We start from the raw sequence: 14,843 nt of genomic DNA on the forward strand, positions 1-14,843 counted from the left end.
TCAAACCACCTGCTTTTTTTTTTTTTTTTTTTTTTTTTTTTTTTTTTTTTTTTGAGATGGAGTTTGGCTCTTGTTGCCCAGGCTGAGGTGCAATGGTACAATCTTGGCTCACCTCAAACTCTGCCTCCCAGGTTCAAGCAATTCTCCTGCCTCTGCCTCCCAAGTAGCTGGGATTACAGGCATGTGCCACCACACCCGGCTAATTTTGTATTTTCAGTAGAGATGGGGTTTCTCCATATTGGTCAGGCTGGTCTCGAACTCCCAACCTTAGATGATCCACCTGCCTCGGCCTCCCAAAGTGCTGGGATTACAGGTATGAGCCTCCATGCCTAGCCCAAACCACCTACTTTCTAACCACCAACTTCAATGTTTCCAACTCTTTATCACTACGCTTTGTTTTTCAGCTTCTCTGATACCTTCAATCCTTTGGTTTCTATGTTTTCTCCTTATCTATAACCCCTTTCATTCCTTTTCTTCCCTTTCCTTTCATACTTCATTCTCTCTTAGAGTTCATGATTCATGATTTCATACAGTGTCTGGACAATATCGTGAACTTTCTTGCCCTGTTTTTCTTCTGATGGCCACCTCCTCCCAAGAAAATTGGATTTTGAATCAATCCAACTGTTAAACTTTTCTAAGCTATTCTGGGCTTTCTAAGAGTTGCTGGAGAAAAGTCTCTTAAGCCTAGAAAGGATGTTACTATAAGCCAGTAGTGTCCAGATTTGACCAGTTACTCAGTGCTGTATTAAAAATCTATGTTTCCCCAATCAGCTCTTTTTATCATTTTCCACAATGCTATCCAATCTTTTCTCCACCATCTCTACCCTGCATTCTCACCAGATTGTGTTGCCTTCTCATTCTCAGGAGAACCAATGCACTTGCCAATATGTAGATTCACCTTTTTCTTATTTATTCTCATCACAATGGAAAAGTTGTTTTTCAACGTTTTCAAGGCAGATCACTCACTGTGTACATGGATATCAACCTCTTCTACTTATTTGGACATTTTTTCTTAGATGTTTTTATCTTTCTCAAATTGTCAACAGATCCCTGCCTACTAAACTCATTGATATTAACATTTTTAAAATGCTGTTTGTTTCTTTAATATTTAAAAATCTCCTCCATAGATACCTGGTCCCACTTCCTGTCTTCTACCCTTCCTTGGTAAATCTCTTCAAAGATTTTGTGATATTCACTATTGCTGCTTTATTTCCTTTTGTTTCTCTACCTAATCAATCTGGCTTCTGTCCTCATCATACTGATTTTTGACAAACACCTCTGTGCTACTAAAACCCATGAACAATTTTCAGTCTTTGGCTTCTCTAAAATGTTTGTGAACATTTGAGTTGGGACATATATACACTATGGAATACTATGCAGCTATAAAAAAGGATGAGTTCATCTCCTTTGTAGGGGTAGGGATGAAGCTGGAAACTGTCATTCTGAGCAAACTATCATAAACAGAAAACCAAACATTGCATGTTCTCACTCATAGGTGGGAACTGAACAATGAAAACACTTGGACACAGGGAAGGGAATATCAACACCAGGGTCTGGGTTGCAGGGTGGGGGAATTGGAGAGGGATAGCATTAGGAGGAATACCTAATGTAAATGATGAGTTAACGGGTGCAGCAAACCAACATGGCACATGTATACCTATGTAACAAACCTGCACGTTGTGCACATGTACCCTAGAACTTAAAGTATATTTAAAAAAAAAAAAAAAAGTTTGTGCAGTTGAACACTCTGTTTCTTAAGGTGTTCTCCTCCTTCAGCCTCATGTGTTCCAGCTTTTGTCCCATCTTCCTTATGTTTCCTGTGTTTCCTCCTCTTGTCTCTTGAATATTTGTATTTTTCAGAATCTCCCTTAGGCCATATTCTCTTCTCACTCCACAAGACTCTCTTTGAGTCATGTCATTCACCTAATAGTTTCATTTGCAACTCTGTACTAATGATTTCCACAGTTCTATCTGCAGAGCAGACCTTTCTCTTGAGCACCAGAGCTGTAGATCCCACTGCACCTTCCCTTGGATGGCTCACTGATATCTCAAAGCCAATACATCCAACACAGAAGTCATCATCTCATCTTAAAGTTGTGTAACTTTTATTGTTTCTTATCTCAGCGAATAGTACCACTATTCACCAGAGGCCAAAGACAGAAAACTTGAGGCTAATATTTATCTCTTCCTTTCCTTTATATAGGCTTTCATATCCAACTAATCAGCATGCACCATAGATCTCTTGAATCTGTTCACTTTGCTGCATCTCATTCGTAGTAGGCCTTCTTCAGTATGCATAATAGTTAACATTAGGTGTCCCTTTTGTCTCCAGTCTTGCTTAACTCCACTTCAGCATCCTTGTGACTGTAACAATCTCTTCTCAAACTTGCAGCTGAATGGATCTTTTGAAAAGGCAACCTGATTCTTTCACTCCTCAGCTTAATAGTTTTTAGTGGTCCCCATTATTTCTAAGGCAAACTGTGAATGTCCCTGAGGAGCCTGCTTTTGTAAGCTCCAGTGTTTTATAAAATAAATGCATGGAAATGTTTAATTTATGAATAATATTATTATTTACTTAGTTAAGTCTCTTAAACTTGCCCTCAAAGCTTTTAAAATCTTCAAGTGAAACTGAGGCATCAGCAGAGGACATTTGTCCAGTGGAATGAAGAACTCCCAAGGAACTAACATTCTAGTCTTAGAATATGAAGACAGTAGATTCAATATCTTTCTTCTTCAAGAGGATTGAAAGCCCACTCACAGCAACAGAGAGACCTGTTTTCTCCCCCATCAGACAAATCTTTCGTCTTTAAACTCTAGAGGAGTTCTAGGAAATCTTATATATTTTTACATTGCTTCTTTCCTTTCCAGGGGTCTGTGAAAGTGAGGGCATCCCAAACAAACAATGCAATAATAGAAATTACAAGGTGGGTTAGGTCAGATGGCTTTCTAATTTTCTTGAGTTTCCCTCTTTTCTTTCACCACTGTTCATTTTTCATTTTTTCCTAATTCAGTTAATAGCAGCCCAACAATTGGTCAGTCTGAAACCTACCTATCTTTTTTAATTCCCTTCTTTCTCCTCTGCATGCCCACAGATAGGTGAATATTGTGGGGCTCACCTTTAAAATAGATTTGACATGCAATTACCTCTCACCATGTCTTTCGTTGCTGTGTGCACTGAAACCTCTATTATCTCCCACATGCATTACTGCAATCATCTTCATCTATTCTCTTCTTCTACACGTGCACTCACTCCCACCACAATATGTTCTCCAACAGCAGCTAGCTTTTAAAACATAAAATATATTATGTTCTTTTCTTGCTTAGAATTCTCCAGTTGCTTCCCACTACATCTGCATTAATCACCTGATTCATTGCTGTGACCTGTAAGACACAACATCATCCTGTCATAATCCATACCTCACACTCTGATCTCATCTTGTGCCCACCCCCTCTCATTGCACTGCAATCACACTGGCCTTACTGTTTCAGACGTTCTACAAGCTGTTTGATTAGCTGTTCTCTCTGCTGTCAATGTCCTTCCCCTTGATCTTCATCTGCTGGCTCCTCCTCATCATCTGTATTTCTATTCAAATGTCACCATTCAGAGAAATGTCTTTTTTTTTTTTTTTTGGAATGATACCTACCCATCTACCTATCTAACTTATTCTCTTGTTTTGTTTTGCTTGTTTTTTCATAGCAATTATTATCATAAAATGTCTCAGTAGTTCATTTACTTGTCTACTATCTCTCTTTCCCCATCTGAATATGAGTCTTATGAGAGAATGCTGGTCATCATTATTTTTTTCTTAAGTGCTTGGAACTTTCCATTACATATAATAGGCATTCAGATCTTTGTTAAATGAATGAATGAATGCCTCAATAATTAAAAAATTATAAGATAAGTCAAGTAGTGTACTTGAGGGGAAAAATCACCTGTCACAATAAAAATTATTAATCTAGTTCTATATGTTAAAAAATAAAGAACCACTACTGCATTTTCACTGAAGGCTAAAACCCAATATACAAGTTAACCAAAAATGTATTGATGTTGAATATTCAGAGGACTATCTAACAATCTAATTTTGATTAACTTTTTGTTGCTTGTGGTAAAACAATTGAGCTCAAGAATTCTAAATACACTTTATAATGGCCATGAAGTATATTCAGTTATAAAGAAATTGATTGAGCAAATGAAATTGGATAAAGTACTCAAAATGTAGTAGTAATGAAAATAAAAATAATACCAACAATTTAATTTATGAGTATGTTTCCCTCACTCTTTCAAAATTGTATCTATGTGCTCTTTAATAATTGTTCAAGACCAAATAGAGTGAAGAAAAGTGTATCTATGTTGTTGCCCTGTAAAAATATTTCTTTCTACATTAAAATGGTCAATTTCTATGTTCAACTTTCTGAAGAAAAATCTATTGAAAAATGAATGTTATTGATGGCAGAATTGGACATCCTAAACTACATGTTATTAAATAAACCCAAAATACATACCACTTTGTAAATCCTGCAATGTCTTTAAGAAAACATACTTACCAGCCAGGCACAAAGGCTCTTGCCTGTAATCCCAGCACTCTGGGAGGTCGAGGAGGGTGGATCACCTGAGGTCAGGAGTTCGAGACTAGTCTGACCAACATGGCGAAACCCCATCTCTACTAAAAATACAAAAATTAGCCAGGCATGGTGGCATGCACCTGTAGTTCCAGATACTTGCGAGGCTGAGGGAGGGGAATCACTTGAACCTGGGAGACGGAGGTTGCAGTGAGCCAAGATCGTGCCACTACACTCCAGCTTGGGTGACAGAATGAGACACCATCTCAAAATAATGATAACAATAATATAATAATAAAAGAGAATATCTTACCAATAATAATCTTTTATATTAATATAGCACTTGGAACATCTCAATGCTCTTTAACTCCCACTGTTACCTATATTCACAATAGCACTATGAGGAAGGTGGTACTAGTATTTTTATCTCCTTAATATAAAGAGAGAAACTGAGATCTGGAAAATAATATGATTGTTGGAAAGTCACAATGCAACATAGGAACAGCATCATGTCTCACGATGACTGTGAAATTTTTCTGTATCTTGGACATGCAAATAAATTATTGGATTATGTTAAGATTTCTAATTTGACCTCAAACTTGCATACTAAATGGGAGAATGATTATGGAAATAGCTACTTTTCATAGGTATGCATAAAAGCTTTATTTATATAGTTCTTGCTAGTAATTTTGCCCAGTTTTTTGGGTGGTCTGGGCCTTGGGTGGGAAAATTGGGATCTGATGAAATGAGAGTTATCTGAGCAGGACTTTTCTTAACCATTCCAAATTTACAATGAGTACATATTGAAATATGTGGTCAGATCATAGGGAGTTGAAGTAAACAAGCTAAACAAGGCTGCCTCTTATTTTGCATTGAACTCTGTAAGAGATAACCTTTTCTGTGAATGTAGACTTTTTACCTTTAAGTGGCTGAAAGGTGTTTGATTTTTCTTAGTCTATTATCCTTTCTTAAAAGTGATGGCCACATTTCTTATGAGTACATAAAAGCATTCAGACATAGAGAATTTCTCAAATACATATATCATTCATGTAGAACAAATTTGAAAACTCATTATTTTGGTTTTTTTCTTTTCCTTTTTTTTTTTTTTTAAAGATTGGGTCTTGCTATGTTGCCCAGGCTGGTCTCAAACTCCTGAGTTCAAGTGATCCTGGCTCAGCCTCTTGAGTAGCTACGACAACAGGTGCCTGTCACCACACTTGGCATCGTTTTCCATTTTTCATGTGGCTGCTTTGACATCATGTGGAAAAGAGAAGATAGGCAATCTTCCAATTTCCAATGCCTTGGCTGACAAAAGTCAAAGTATAATTTATGTTGTCTTCTAATCACAGGGAAACAGCTATGTAGACAGCATGCAGCCTATGAACAGATACTCTATATTTTAGAATTAAATTGAGCAAAACAAAGTATCATTATTGCCTAGTCTCAGATTAAAACAACAAAATTATATAAAAGAACAATGTTTTTATTAGAGTTTAAATTTCACTTATCAATATATCATTTAAGCTTTTACATCTAGATACCAAACAGGCATGCTTCTCCAAAATTAAAATGCACATGAAGTACTTGGAACCTTGTTAAAATACAGATTCTGATCCTGTAGGTCTGAAGCGCTGTCTTCAATTCTGCATATCTAACAATCTCCTGGGAGATGCTGAATCTGCCGCTCTGGCTCTGCTGAGCACACTCATTAGCAAGGCACTAGGAACCATTTAGAAATCTTAGGGCATAACATCGGAGGCTAACTACTTAAAGCTAACTTAATAACGATCTCCAACAAGAGAGTTTCTCGCACCGCACTCTCTCCCTTTTTCTTTTTATCCTCCGTGTCAATTCTTGTCCTCGCCCTCCAACTTTATCATACCTTGCTATCTCTTGACCATACATGATAACTTCAGGTCACAGCAATTCTTATGTCATCATCAGCCGTATACCAGCAAAATAGAATTTACAAAAATCCAGTTGAACCACTCCATAACTCCTAACGAAAGTCCTACTTTCTGCTATCTCAATTATCTATCCAAGGTGTTACATTTGTCTTTCATCCACAACTTTATTTCTGGTATGCTTTCACTTAGCTCTTGAAGGATTAAGAGCTCAAAAACATAATAGCCAACTTTGGCTTTGTTTTTGTTTGTTTGTTTTTTGCTATGTTTTTATACTAAAATGAATTTCAAAATAAGCTGCTACTTTTCTGAAATGTTTGCTCAGTGCTCTGCTAGGCTGGTTTTGTAGTGTTTTTCTACTGGATAGCACTGGTATGAATAAGTATATTTACCCATTTCGATATCCAGTGGTGAATATTTTTCTATTCAACTAACCAGTAGTAAAAATTTTAGGCAAAGTGACTACCTGGTGAAGAAATTTTTGATAAAAGGTGAGATTGTATTATGACCCTCAAATACCACCACTGAATGCCTATCTACTTCATTTTTGTGTTAGTATTTATGTTTCATCTGATAGCACACATATGATTCAATGAAGCCACTTTAGCCTCGTTTATATTAACTGAGTATGTATGTGGTTGTGACACAGTGGAATTCAAGGCTGAAGTACATTTAACACTATTTGGGGAGTGTACGTATTTATGGAAACTTCTGTTGAACCTTCTGTTAGTCTTCCTTGGGTTTTCTTTTTACAAAGGTTTACTTTCTGTTATTTCTTTTCAAAAATATTCCTCAGGCCATGATAATGACTACTTTGATACTTTATTTAATGAAAGCAAGGATCTAATGGTCAATTAATTTTACAAAATTATCCCATTGACCCTGGAAAAATAAAATAGAGGCAAAGTCACACGAAATAACACTTTATTTCATAACTCTAGCTTCCTAATGTAGGTGAATACATGGCTTTCAAAGACACACCAAATTATCTATTAATGTCTTCAATTATGAAAATTGTTAGGCCTACCAGACATCATATTACTTTTGAGCTGTATCTATATATTCAGTTCCAACTCTACTTCCAACTCTTGGGTGGTCTAAAATTGAGATAATTAATTAAACTCTTTGAAAAGCATCTGCCATCCACATTTTATCTTGGATGAAAGAAATGATTTCATGCTTTACTTAAGGAAAGTTAATACCCAAAGGCTGCACATTAGCACTGTCTTGAATTAGAACTTGCCAAATCTGAAAATTGGCTACTCACATGCAATCTTCTTTAATAACTTATGAAAATTTAAATTGGATTAATAATTTAAGTAGAAAGTTCTACAAGGGAAAGCTTAAAATTTTAAAGTTTTAGAATAAGCAGAGAAAATATCAGATAGAAAATGTGTTGTTGGATGTACAATTTTAACGATTGTCTTAAAAGACATTAAAAGCAGAGAAAAAAAGTCCTTTGTAGGAACTTGCCTTAGACTAACGTACTATATATGAAGAGGGCAATAAAATTATTGGAAGAAAGGTTGGAAAGAAAATAAAATTATACCTGCCACCTGGACAAATTATTTTCTCCACTTTTACACCTTAGTCATTATCTGAGACAATGTTTGCTTAAAATGAGTAGGGGTTGGGGGACAGGGGAGGGGAATAGTAACGTCAGTTGGCTGCTTTAACGGATGATTGTTATGTTAAAAATTTCCAATTTAGTCTATTTTCTGAGAAAACACCAAATGGCGGATGACGCAGGTGCAGCGGAAAGGCGGGGCGGGGCGGGGCAGAGGCGCCCTGGGGCCCTGGGATGGGGAACCGCTGTGGCTTCCATGGAGCTTTGGCAGTGGTATTCAGGGCCAGCCCGGGGCGGAGGCCGCGGAGCTCGATCAAGTCCCTGGAGGAGATCTATCTCTTCTCCTTGTCCATCAGGGAATCTGAGATCATTGACTTTTTCCCGGGGGCCTCTCTCAAGGGCAAGGTTTCAAAGATTATGCCGGAGCAGAAGCCGACCCGCGCCAGCCAGCGCACCAGGTTCAAAGCGTTTGTTGCCATCAGGGAATACAATGGCCACGTTGGTCTGACTGTTAAGTGCTCCAAGGAGGTGGCCACTGCCATCCGCAGCGCCATCATCCTGGCGAAGCTCTCCATTGTTCCCATGCGCAGAAGCTACTGGGGGAACAAGATCTGCAATCCCCACACCATCCCTTGTAAGGTGACAGGCCGCTGCGAGTCTGTGTTGGTGAGCCTCATCCTCTTTCCCAGGGGCACTGGCATCTCTCGGAACCTGTGCCCAGGAAGCTGCTCATGATGACTGGTATCAATGACTGCTACACCTCAGCCACGGGCTGTATTGCCACCCTGGGCAACTTTGCCAAGGTCACCTTTGATGCTGTCTCTAAGACCTACAGCTACCTGACCCCCGACCTCTGGCTTAAAACATACTCCCTCCTTCTTTTGGCTTAAAAATTAAATGAAGGAAGTTTGTAGAGTACTTAGCCCAGTGCCAGGTATATAGAAGATTCCAAATAAATGGTTGTGGCATTAAGTTATTGCTATCTGGTACTTTATACACATTATCTTATTTACTTGTGGTTATTTGCTTTATGGACTCATTAGAGGAAAGACCGGGGTTTTATAATTAAAACATACTTGCTCCTTTATGACTTTTAACAAACTATGTAATTTTAACATCTCTAAGTGAATGCAGACCTCTGAAAGAAGACTGTATTCACCAAGTCTCTCTATCAGGAATTCACTGACCACCTCCTCAAGACCCACACCAGAGTCTCGGTGCAGAGGACCCAGGCTCCAGCTGTGGCTACAACATAACGTTTTTATACAAGAAAAATAAAGTGAATTAAGCCTGGGGAAAAAAAAAAAAAGTCCAGTTTAAGCTTTGGCATTAGGGATGATTTCAAGGAATGAAAAGCAAATGACAAAAATATGCTTCTTAGCTAGTGGGGATTGAAAACAACTGTACAGGGGGCACAGTCATCAATGGAGCATGCTGGAACCTGAGCTTCAGGTCTGGGTAGAAGGAGAAAAAGCAGAAATGGATTAAACTCAAACTTGAATACTCAAATGATTGTAGAACTCATCTGCAGATTGAAAACTTTCAGATCAAATACAAATCCACTGGCTCAATCTAGACAAGGGAATCTGGAATGATATGGGGGCATGGGAGGGAGGAAAATCCAGTCATACTGGAAGGTATTTACTTCTTTTTGTTTTGAGCACAACTCCTGCCAGCAGCTCAAGATAGACAAATACAGTGAATACCTATTGCATAGGATTCCCACACCTCTTTTCTCAGAAATTCCACTGTAGCCTTCCATTCACATGTTTGCAACTGAGGTAATCTTGTTCCTATTACCCAGCCCACAATGTATCAGTCCCGGTTTGTTACTTGATCTAAGTTCAGTTAATCAAGTCTTTTTCTTAGGACTTTAAAACTGTGACTAAGATTTGGCTTCAGTCTATAGACTAAGAAGGGAAAAATAGCCCATTTTCAACAAGAATATAAACTAGAGAGTCATGAAAGTCAACCATCAGCAAAGCAGAGCCTAGAGACGTGGAGTTTTCTACAATGTCATAGATTTCAATCTTAATGCCAAGTTATGTTCTGGCCCTTGGGTTTCTTGACATCTCTTCTTCAATGACCGAAGACAAAGGACCCATGGATTGAGACCTGATGTGGGCTCATCACAGAAAAAAACATCCGGGCTAAACCGGTTTTGATGCAACTTTTAATCATTATCATCATACCGTGTATAATTAGGCCTCATTGTCCCTCTGACTTACTCAGTACATTCCATTTTCATAAGAAAAATGTACAATTTTTTTCCTTAGAGTCACTCCCATCTTCCTGGAACAATGGATAAGTTGTCCTAATGTTTTTCTCCAGCACCATGAAAGGCTTAAATCATTTTTTTTTTTGCTTATAATATGTATTGTGAGGTTGAAAGAGTCAGTTAACAAATATCTGTTGAGAATGCACTATTTACCAACATTATCAGATGGGAAAATAAAAGTGACAATAATGCTCTTTTCTTACCTGGCAAGAAGAGATAATAAGGTATGACTAAACCTACTATACTAAACCCTTTATGGAACCATTGAAATGCATCTAAAAATGACAAACATACTATTAGTTCTTTGGCTTCTTTAAATATATTGGATTATATATTGTAATATATGAGTAATATATATTATACTATGTAGGATATGATCTGTAGGAGAGCCATAGAAAAAGAAACAATCTTTTACATTAAAAAAATAAAAATCCAGTTATCACTAACACCAAAGCTGTCAAGAGCATTGCTCTCCAAGTATCTCTTATGACTATTTCCCTTTGATTTTTTCTGTTCTCCGCTGCCTTAAACGGTCTGATTTTCATTAAGCTCTCTATGTTAGCTTTTTATCAACGTCTTCAGTTCATCTACATCATTCCACATTCATTGATGCTCTTCTTGAGCCAGGGTCAAATCAACTCCTAGAGGAGCAAGAGAAACTCGAATGACACTGATGTGTTTCATCTGACTCTGACTTCCTACCCTAAATTCGGGGTTTGTCCAAATAGCCAGGGTTTTATAAGTAGTAAGATATCACTTTTCCTACTTGCTCACATTCATGAAAGCAAAAGTGAGATCAAACTTCTCATCCCCCAAAAGAATTTCAGTTACAATAACTTTTTTCCCTCTACCCTCCATTCCCTAAAGCCACATCCTTTGCAGCTCCTACCAGTTCCAGATTCCTGCAAACCTTGATCTGTTCAGATCCATGTTATAAAATGCATCAAGCTCCCTGCCTCTCAACTTTCATGTCCAGTTGTCCCTGTGACTGTTGTGCTTTGCAGACTGAGAAGAGTAGAAACTTGCTAAGACCACTCTGTAGTCATGAGCAGAGTGATGTTATCGTGAAGTGTTCTGTAAGGACACATACCATTTCACTATAATGCTTCTAAAATTCGGAACTACTAAACATATTTGAGCTGCCCTTTCACGCTATTTTGCAGAATATTCGGGCATCTAATTAAATTATGCATGCTGATTTGACCAAATAAGGCATTCGCTTCATTTTAATGGAGAGTGACATTTATTTTCCTATGCTAAGAGAATTCCACAGAGCTTTCACTGTAATAAAGGCTAATTTTTATCTCTAATATGATAAATATATAGATACAACCAAACAATTTCTCTTAAAAAAATTTTAGTCATTTTCAAGAGGTACATTTTTCTTACCTACATTTTTAAAATTAACAATAGGCTTGATAAGTAACTTCAACTTTTTATCTTAGTTTTATGGCATATATTCTTGTCATATCCACTAACTGTGAACAGAACATATCATTTGAATGCACAATTTAGAATCAACATAATTATTTTAAATGGATTCTTTCGATGTTTCAGATGACTATTGAAATTTATACAATGGGGTCAAATTGCAATTTGCAAACTTTTGTGCATATTGAAAGTGATTTCTTTGGCAGTGATATGTTTTCAACAGATGATGATGATGGCAGTTATCTTCCGCTGGTCTGAATTTAATTTCAGTCATTTTTATTCATGATATTATAACCCATGGCATATTAAAGAATACATAACTTCTAAAAGTGCTGAATTCTCTTTTAGATGCAGTTTATCATCTGTTAAATACTATACATCATAAGCAAACAATTCATGTAGAAAACTGTGCCTGTTCTTTGGAGGGAGGTAAATAGATAAGCTGTCCAAGGTACAAGGAAATAGAGCATAGATAATGCAGGTTTGAGATATTCTCTTGCTTAAGTGATGCATTAAATCAATATTCTGCAAAGTCTTTTTCTTGTTATGTTATTTACTTGGATAGTGTCACAATTTTCCATTAAATTGTCTGTTTCAGAAGATATATTTTCTCAGTTCACAATTTCATTTGATTAGTATTCTTTAAACTCTTTCACTATATATGCAAATTATCAACTATTTCCATCATGTCACTCTTCTACTCAAAGACCTTCAATGGTTCCCTATCTTGCGTCATATCACATGTAAACATTTGTGCCTGATTTTCAAGATCTACGGTACTTGGGCCCTGCTCTAACTATAAAATATTATTTTCTAGTATTATCTAAGATTCTGCCTGGTGCAATCAGGTCATATAAACATGTCATGCCAGGCTCGCCCCCTGTAACTATTTTCTTGCTCCTTCTCTTCTTCCTCCTCCTTCTTGTTTGGGTACATGTGTGTACCATATATGTAAAATGCTCTTTTTCCTCCCTCATTCTCTTTCTTTAACCTTTAAAGGCTAAAGACCCTCCTCCCTAAAGTTTTCTCTTAGTCCCTAGAAAATAATTGATTGTCATCTTTAAGAAAAATCCTGCATACATAGCACACACTGTCTCTAACCGCATAACATTGGTCTTATTTACATTTTCTCATTTATATTTTTTGTTCACAATAGCTATTATCATATACTGAGAGACTTACTATGTCTAGTCACTTGATATAAATGAATGCAGCAAAGTAAATAATTTATGCACTCTCACACATGTGCCAGAGTCAAGAAACCAACCCATGTTTATCTGGGTCCAAAAATCTCATGCCCACTCACCCTACTAAACTGCCTATTTCATGTGGGTAATTTCTCCATTGAATGATAAATTCCACCTATTTAGTGAGGGAGTAAACATGAAACACTGGCAGGAGTATGAGAATAAGAAGCAAATGAGTACATGCCTTGTTTAAACTGCTGTGCTGACTAGGGGTCTGTGTCTTTTTGAACTAGATCACCTCTGTCTGTTTCCTTAAAGCTCTATAATTCCTTGACAAGAGTTTATGCTTCATTATTTTTCAAAGAAGATGGTAGGACATACCTAGCATTCATAAAAACATTTTCAGTGTAATGTGTTAATTCAGGTCATGATTATAAGGAATTTTCACAAATCAGTTTGATTCATTTACACAGGAATGTATGAAAAAAACCTAATTGGTAACATCTGTCATAAAATTTTCATGTCAAAAACTAAAAAACTGCCTAGCACTTAGAGGATATTGAAAAATATTTGTTACATGAATAAATAGCCCAACTCTGAAACCAAACAGGGTAGTGTACTAGTGTTATAGTTATAAAATGAAAGGACAGGGGTTTTGTATATATGAAACTTTAAAATGACAGATTCATAAACAGAAATTCAAAAATAACCAAAATATTACATAAATATTAAAAAGATAAATATTTTTTATTGTTATTTCAGGTACTACCAAGTGTTGCTTAGCAATACTGGATAGCTTTATTCTATTATCTGAAAAATGTCTAGGTTCTCTTAGGATAGATTTTACAAATATTTAGTTTGTTTTCTTTTTAAGGTTATAAGTGATATAGCAGACTGATACGGAGTTGTAAAAGATGTGATTAAACATCTTGAGATGAAGCCATTATCCCGGATTATCCAAGTGAGTCCAATGTCATCACAAGCATCCTAATGGAAGAGAGGCAAAGAGAGATTTGACACAGAAAGAGAAGAAATATGAAGATAGAAGGGATTGGAGTCAGGTGGTCACAGCCAAGGAATGTCAGCAACTGGCAGTGGAAGAGGCAAGAAGGCCTCTGAGAGTCCCTGCAGGGAAGACAGCTTTTACAACACCTCGATTTTTGCCCAATAATACTGATTTTGGATTTATAACCTTCAGATATATAAGATAATATGCTGTTTTAAGCCACCAAGTTTGTGAAAATTTATTACAGCGGCAATTGGTAACTAATATCTTCTTGCAATTGACATAATCTCACATATGAGAAAACCTAAAATCTTCACCGAAAACTTTTGAGCTATTAAATATATTGAGTAAAGTTGCAGGATACAAAATCACCATATAAAAAATCAGTTGGATGTCTTTATACTAGCAGTGAACTCTCTGAAAAAGAAATTAAAACATTAATCTCATTTAAAATAGCATCAAAAGAAATAACATACTTAGGAATAAATTCAATGAAGGAGATCAAAGATTTGTAGGATGAAAACTATGAAACATCGATGAAGGAAATTGAAGAAGAAACAAATAAAAGGAAATATACTTTCTATTCATGAATTGGAAGAATCAGTATTGTCAAAATCCTATACTACACAAAGTGATCTATAGAGTCAATGAAATCCTTATCAAAATTCAATAACATTGTTTATTATTCACAGAAATTAAAAAACAATTTAAAATTTGTATGAAACTACCACAGACACAAAAATGAATAGCTAAAGTAATCCTGAGCAGGAAGAACAAGCTGGAGGTATCACACTTCTGTATTTTGAATTATATTACAAAACTATCACAATCAAAACAGCATGGTACTATATATAAACAGACACATAGAGCAATGGAACATAATAAAAATCCCAGAAATAAACCTACAGAT

General features: G+C 36.5%; 1 pseudogene; it reads left to right on the plus strand.

Annotated features, from left to right (window-relative positions):
* Window positions 1–8,265: 8,265 nt before the first annotated feature.
* Window positions 8,266–9,287, plus strand: LOC105484677 (small ribosomal subunit protein uS5 pseudogene; annotated as a pseudogene).
* The last annotated feature ends 5,556 nt before the right edge of the window (window positions 9,288–14,843 follow it).

This window comes from Macaca nemestrina, chromosome 1, assembly GCF_043159975.1.
Source record: "Macaca nemestrina isolate mMacNem1 chromosome 1, mMacNem.hap1, whole genome shotgun sequence".
Taxonomy (NCBI): Eukaryota; Metazoa; Chordata; class Mammalia; order Primates; family Cercopithecidae; genus Macaca; species Macaca nemestrina.